At 40.9% G+C, this 7,989-nt stretch overlaps 1 protein-coding gene across 2 annotated transcripts in view; it reads right to left on the reverse strand.

Moving 5' to 3' along the window:
- gdpd4a (glycerophosphodiester phosphodiesterase domain containing 4a) overlaps positions 1–7,774 on the reverse strand; it is a 38,165-nt gene extending 30,391 nt beyond the window's left edge. The window contains exon 1 of one of the 2 annotated variants that reach the window (XM_030404494.1): positions 7,557–7,772. The gene's annotated coding sequence lies outside the window, so the exon portion shown is untranslated. Of the gene's footprint in view, positions 1–7,556 lie in introns of both variants that reach the window. The other variant, XM_030404500.1, reaches the window with a different exon arrangement.
- Positions 7,775–7,989: the final 215 nt, after the last annotated feature.

Raw genomic sequence — 7,989 nt, forward strand, 5'->3', positions numbered from 1 at the left:
GAAGAAAGGGGTGTTCTTCATCACTGCTCCAGTTTCCAGAAGCCTTGTTCCAGTTTTCCGAAAGGACTGATTGTTGAGAAAGTGTTCAGTGAACAAAGTCTGCCTTTCTCCTCTGCTGAGACCCAGGACTTGACAGTATTTAGGTCAAATACAAAAAAAGGAATTCATCAATGAGGGCTCCAACAATCAGCGCGCTAACCGATATCTGTCTATCCGGCTGACTCCAGAGATTTACGGCCACTGAAGCCATCACATCTTCAGCACTTCTTGAATAGGTGAGTCTGTCTAATCCGGAAAGGACACTACAACCACACATGGTGCCAGGGAATAGATTTAAAAGGTTCCTCCAGGTAATACGGAGCACTGAGGTCACACAGTAGCTCAACAGACTACAGCAGAAGTCACAATAAAGTCTGAATGGTAGCTAACTTCAAGTCATTTAAAAAAAAAGTCAAAAAGAGCTTTTTTGAAGATGTTGGATCTTGATCCTACTGTAAGAGCCAGCTTACGTTTTAACACTAGAAGCAGCTTTCTGACGTCAAACAGCCGACTTAGCAGTTCAAAGACCGCAATGCACCAACTCTTGACTGGACTCACCACATGGACTACAACAAAACAATAATAAGTCAGGTTTCATCAAAAAGAAGGCCTGCTGTAGCCCTGCTATTGTGGGTCTGTATACGCTTTGAGCCATCAGAACCTCAGAGAAGCTGTAGAAGAGCCGTCTCACATCTTCATCCCTGGGTGATGTGGGAGACTGAGGCAGCTGAGTCGAGAGCGGGTTAGTAACCCGTCATATTTCACTTTCTGCTCAGCTCCATTACATCTGACAGGATCACTGCCTGCCTTTTGTCCCCGCCAATAATTTAATTATGACCCAACAGGACTGAGTACAAATACTGCACCTATTCACATGGATCACTACAGCATCCAGGGAGACAAGAGGCGGATGCAGAACCAGACAACCATAACAGTCTGACACAGTCTTCTTCTGAAACCAGACAGTAGAAAAAAAAAGTGCTCCTTGTCACAAATCCTTCAAGCATCATGTTAGGTGTTTTCTCCAGTACTTAAGTCATCTATAGATTGTAGTTGTGCATCCATGGTAACAATGCAAACAGGAACAATAATCAGGTAACCCAGGATGACAGTTTCTGGTGCAGATTTGCAAAAATGAGAGGTGCTACACCTCAGTGTTCTCCACTCAGTGCCCCATATAAGTCAAAAACATCCACAATGTCACTGCACACAAGTACGTTACCATTTATACACACACCTGTACAATTTAATACAACTGTTGTGCCATACTGTTACTTGTTTCTGCACCAAATAATGTAGGATCACAGCATTATATACATGTTTACTTCAACATACAAGTTCTTCAACACACAACACTGTTATGATTTAATGAGTTTTGTTTGTAGTTCACACCTACATTAAGTCAGACACATTGTTACAGACCTGGGATTTGTAAAAATGTAAATTTCAACATAATGATGCCTTAACTGTAATACATCCTACCTCAAAAAGGTGAATCTGAGTCTATATATTTGTGGGAGTCCATTTTGGATGCTCATCAAATAAGAGAGGACTCCATTATTTCCAGAAGGATCCTGACAGTGACCACAAAATGAAGACCTACATCGTACAAGCTCATAAAACAAGCGAGACACCCTCACACACATTTATATCTGAGCAAACAACTCAAACAATATGAAATTCCTGCACACACCAGCTGGTGAGGTGCAATACTGTGAAAATACAGACTCCGTTTCGAACTACCAGTGTCAACCAGGACAGAAGCAAAACAACAAACCAATCTTCTCCAGCCACAATAAATGTAATGGATATTAGAGAATACAAATATCAGGTTTAAAAACATTACTTGAGGTGTTTTCTGCTGACACAAATGCAAAAGTGAACTGACAGAGCTGAAATACATGAGAGCAGAAACGTGCACGTGTGTCTGATGGAAAGAGAGACGTCTATTTAATTTAATTGGCCCATGTGGAATAAATTACTGTGAGTGACAGTGGTAATGTGTGTTCACGTGGCTGTTTGTTTGCATGTGAGTAACGCTATGACAATAGCCATATCTAATGTGTTTATCTCAGGCTCACTCCCACTGCAGTCGTGTCAGGGAGAGAAGAAGAGGAATAACAACAATGTTGAAACAACAAAAAGTAAATCGAGAAAACAGGATTAACTTAGAAAAAAAACTGTTTCTGTCAGTTTGCTGCCAAGTGGCACTTTCACAACTTGGTCTGTATTCAGGTTTTCTTGTAGCAGTGACAGGAGCAGCTTGTTACAGCCAGGACACTGGTTTGAATCCCCAGATAGCTTGTGGAGTGCCCTTTAAAGCAGGCACTTAATCCCTGCTGCTCCTGTGGAGCTGCACGGCTGTGGTTTCAGGATGTGATTATGCACAAGATTAGATTAAACTTCAATGATTCCCTTGGGTATGGGTTTTAAATATATGACAGCTCGTCAGGTTTTTTGCTCTGCATGTGAAATGACATGAGCGACTGTAGACGTAAATAAAACAATGAGGGACCGTGCTCCCATCATGCAGCCCGGCAGCAGATCCTGGAGCTGAATGTGATTGGTTCTTAGACAGGGAGAGGGCAACGAAAAACAGCAATCACAGAGCTGAATACTGAATAGACAATGCTGGAGGCCGCCTGTACAGTGAGAAGTGTGTCAGAGTGTCTGGTGTGTGTTGAAAGTTCATCTGTGTTTCAGTGTAAAACGTGACGCAGCAGATCACACAACATCGCAGACGAAGACATACTGAATGTGCAGACGATGGAGAGGAAAAGATATAGAAAGAGAGACAGAGAGCTGGGAGACAGTACACATGAGACAAAGCAGCCCTCTGTGTCCGGACCAATCAGCTCTCTGCTGTCGAAACACATCACACCATAGCAAACAACAACAACAGCAGCACATCAACACAACAACTGCCCAGCATGTGTTCATCCTTTGTGTACAACATGTGACTCTTCACAACTAATACATTTTGTAAAAAAATCAGCTGGAAAACTTTAATTCCAACAACAAATCTCAGACAGAGCCCTATGTCTCTGGACGTCTAGTAATTTATAATATTAGATGATTATTTGATGTTGTATCTGATCTTAATCCCATGCAAATCTGCATCTCTGTGTGTTTTCTGTTGTCAGACAACCGAACAAGTATGACATTTGATCGTGGCTCACAACATGTTGAACAGCAGCCTATAGCTGTGCTGTGAGTTCGGCTTTATTCACGTTTAAAAGTGATGACAGAGAAGGTCAGGAGAGGTTGTAATATTCACGTGCAGCATCTGTTACTAGAGCTGAATAAGATGAATATGTGTATTTATGCCACAACAATTTTTTTTTTCCCTCTCGATTATTGATTATCTGTCAGATGTGACAAGTTATAGCTAATCAGCACTGAAAAATCTGAATTTGCTTGCTAAAGTAATCAAATAAATGAAGTGTAGTTAAAGTATGAAGTAGCAGATAATGGTAATACTCGAGCAAAGTCCAGATTTTGATTCTTCTTGATTGAGGAGATCAGTTCCAATTATCTGTTATTATTGTCAGTGTGCTGGATTACTAATAATCGGTATTGACCCTGAAAAAACATACCAATCGACCTTTAGTTAAAATTTAGAAAAATGTCGATCATTGTTTCCCGAAGAAGATGTTCTCAAATGTCTTGTTTTTTCACAAACCAAAGATTTTCATCTTACTGAAACAAATATTTACATTTAAGAAGCTGCAATCAGACAATCTTAATCCAAACAGTTATCAAAGAAGTTGCTGGTTAATTCGAAGGATGACAACTAATTGATGAATTATTGCATTGCTACAGAAAGTACAGTCCTCCTCTATTCCGTGCAAAGTCTTCCCTCAATAACATCCACATCATTTAGTTTCCGGTACGTTGCCATGACACTGACTGACAGAATCTCCTGTTATTATGTTCTGTTTGTGAAGTAAGTTGCAAATTAGCACCACGAAACGCATGTTAGACATTAAAGTAACCAACAATAACCTGAACTCTTCTGGGAATAAATGCATGACTGTGTTATCAGAGAAAAGGTTTCTTCTACACAGACATCTTCACTCCAGTTTTCTCGTTGGATCCAGGCACATTCAGAGATACTACAGCCTGGCTACTGTTACCGCTTGGCATCCACTTCTCAATATCCACCCAAAGAGCATTAATGACAGCCTGTCATGTGCTAATGTGATACAGCGCTCAGCCATTGAAACCCAACTAAAAACAAAACTGACTCAACCTGAACACTTCTTTTCACAGTCAAGTCAGAATTCCTCAGTAACAAACCACTTGTCTTCTTCAGGCATCAGCAGAGACCGCACACGTTATGAAGAGGCATGTATCATCACTGATGCTAATGAGTCGTGGCAGATTAATGTCAAGCTCACCAACATATTGATTTATTCATTAAACTGCTCGTTACATGTTGTCATCATCACAGCTTCAGTGCAAAGGAAATAACCCACATCAGAGGACAATTTAATTGCTTTTTTACTGCCAGACTGGGATCTCTGTCAGCCTGTGGGAATATTAATTCACGGTAATAACGCCAATTTAATTAACTAGTGCAGAGAAATTTAAATAAGGCTTAGTAAGCACCTTATAAATACATGCACAAGCTCACTGGAATTCAGACTCTGAGAACTAATTCCAACTGTATGACTCAAAATCTGCATATAATTAGTGCCGTATTAAGATTTGTTTACTTTGATTTTCTTACTATTTTAATCCTCTGGGAGAAACAAGTCACACATTAAATCAAACACACGTAGACATGACAGTAGCTTAAAAAGGTCGGGTTGGTTTAGAAGGAGGTCAGTTAGATTCACCTGACATGCTGAGAAGTAATGAGTGCATTTAAGGACTGCAACTAAAAATGACTTTCATTATCGAGTATTCTGCCAACTTATCCAGGCCTTGGTTCCTTATTGATCATCACAAAAGACAAAGATGTTTGATACTTTTGATGAAAAAAGACTGAAACGATTAACAACTAATCAAAATACTTACTTATGACAGACTTATCACTTAAATGGCTAATCATCGTCTCGCGCTTTTAGGAAAAACAATCAACTCAAGCTGAAGAGACAACTTCTGCTAAACAAAACCAACAAAATGAAAACTATTGTCTCGATCTCACAAGGATCCAGCTAAATGCTGCTGGTTCGAACCATCAGCTGAGGAGTCACCTATTCAAACAGGTGCAGATTTTATAATCCCAAGACTTTTACAGGGAAAAACAAAAAGACGACAGACTTCTAGAAGAATGTCGGATGATCGTATAAATGACAGAGATAATGTGTTGTCACATATATAATTGATGGTTTAACTTGTTTATTCTGTATTTCTGCTCCTGTTTCTGATTGTCATGCTGACACCTCTGTCCACATCTGGACTGTGCTGTACCCTTAAATGATGGAGCAGCACTGACGTCATGCAGAATCACAGAGAGGCTCAGCAGAACGTGAACTCCAGTTTCTCTCTGACCAGTTGAGAAGAGATTTAATGTGCAGAGCTTTGACGGGAAACTGTTGCATCACTGTTGACCGCTCCAGTTCTTTGGGTCTGATCGGTACCGCTCTGTGTGTGTGTGTGTGTTTCTATATAATCCAACTGCAGCAGATTTTTTTAGGCCACCTCTAACACACAATGCCAGTGACGACGCTCATCGTTTCAAATTGCTAGCTGACACCTGAACTACGTGGCTCATGGACGTAAATATGACAACAACAAACAAACAATAAAGAACCTTTATAACAGTTGGAATTTGGGGGGATTTAAGAGGATCGCGAGCAAGACTGGGTTGCAAATCCAAGATGAATCATTTCAGAAATACTTTGGACATCTGAATCTGTGGTTAAGGTGTCCTCTCTTCGCCTATTCACTTCTGTTAGGTGTGACTCGTTTGTCTCATCTGTCAGTTCATTTGTGGCTGGCAGCTTAGGCAGACAACAGGACTGAGATCACACAGCGGATAGTGCCACGCTGATTCTGATTAGCATGTCAGTGTCGTGCTTCGGGCTTAATGAAGTCTTTAAAAGTGGGAAAAGACAAAACATCTGCCACATGAAAACATAACAATATACGCTACCTTTCTGAGCACTTCTTTAAAATTCATTACCACTTCATGTGTCATTTCAAGCAGACATCCCAAGCTAAGAGAGTGAAGATGTCTGATGATGTTGATGCATTAAATGACTGTAGGTAAACAAACGGTCATATCTGCAGTATAACTGTGGGAATCTGTCCGGATGTCAAGGTGGCTTTGAGGTTTTGACTTCCGCTCCACATGGTGATGATAACAACACGAGCATATCTTGTCTCACCCCATTAACATCCTATTGTTCTTCACAGAGCTGTAGGTCTATGAACTGACCTTGGCAGGGTTATAAATGCATAAATGTGAATCTGATGCCATATTATTGAACCTTGAAAGCGATCCTGTCAGTGTGTAGTGTTTTGATTTGGACCGACTGAAGGGATGACAGTGAGGCAGCCGGACAGAAAGGTGATTCGCCATTCAGTCTGTGGTTAAAGCAAACAACCGCAGGAACACAATCAATCACTGCGTGTCCCCACATCAAGCATCTGCACAAGAAACGCTGTACGAGCCGAACACTGAGAGTATCATTCACACTACGACACGATGTTAGACGCTGCTGCAGCTTCTGTCGTAGGAGAAAGACTCAAAATGCTCTTAATGAGCAGCCACAGCAAAACAGACTGAAACTGAAAAAGGAAATACGTGTTTGGTGATGCAGTGCTGATGAAATAAAATGTGCTTTAATGGGGAAATCCACACTCAGAATTTTAAAATGCACATTATTAATGAGGTAATAATTTCCATAGTTGAATAAACAAGCTGGTCCCCAGAACTCTGTTCGAAGCTACAAAGGTGGCAGGGTCCGCCACACATACAAACAAAGCAAAGCAATATGAAAATGTGTCTTTAAGGTCAGTTTGTTTATTAAGTCATGAAAAACAAAACACTCCTTTAATATTGACAATAACTATAATCTTACTCTGGATGATGGCAAATATAAAAAAATATAACTTAAAAAACAAAAAGAGGCTTAAACTCGATCTATCCATCGATCTTCCTTCAGTTGTTTCACGTTTTACTGTCATGTGCAGCCAAACGTCAACTTGCTTCTCAGTAGTTTGAGTAAAAACAGGTCAACGTTAAGTCGTATTGAGCTCTAACGAGATATTGATAACCTCCCGTGGTGACAATATTTCAATTAAGCGACCAAATGTAAAGAAATGTCTTTAAATAAAAACTGAATACTGGTGGACATGAGAGAAGAAGACAAATGTGTGTCGTCTTCGAGCATATCGAGACGCAAAGACGCAAACAAATACAGGATGGCTGACTGGATTTCTCATTAAACAATATTTTAGTTCTCCACTCAACACAAACTGACAATCAGGCGACACTTCACGTGTGAAAGGTCGCTCAGGTGATGCAGAATCATTCTCTAGGAGACAAATGAATGTGTTCTCACCTGTCAGACGTGTTCGCTGCTCGGCTGTCCGTTAACTCTGCCTCATCTTCAGCTCTGAGCTCGACGGTGCGCTGTGGAGCACGAGCCTCCGCTGCAGCAGTCTCGTGCGGCGGTGCAGCCTCTCGAGCTCCGTGTGTGTGTGTGTGTGAGGACACGGGGATGTACAGTACCAGCACGCGCTCTGGCTGGGTGAGGATGTGTGAGGAGGGGGCGGGGGGAGAACTGCAGGCACGAGGCAGCCGCGAGGGGCTCTCCGACCAACCTGTTGCTTACGTCAGCACAACGCAGTTACATTCAAATGACCCAACAGAGACAAATAACATTATTAAATATATGGCAGAGACATCCAAACACTCACTTAGTTATTTATTTTAATTCATTTTAATTCATTTTAATATATTTATTGGATTGCTAAAATGGAGTATTTGATATG

Source organism: Sparus aurata, chromosome 2, assembly GCF_900880675.1.
Source record: "Sparus aurata chromosome 2, fSpaAur1.1, whole genome shotgun sequence".
Classification (NCBI taxonomy): Eukaryota; Metazoa; Chordata; class Actinopteri; order Spariformes; family Sparidae; genus Sparus; species Sparus aurata.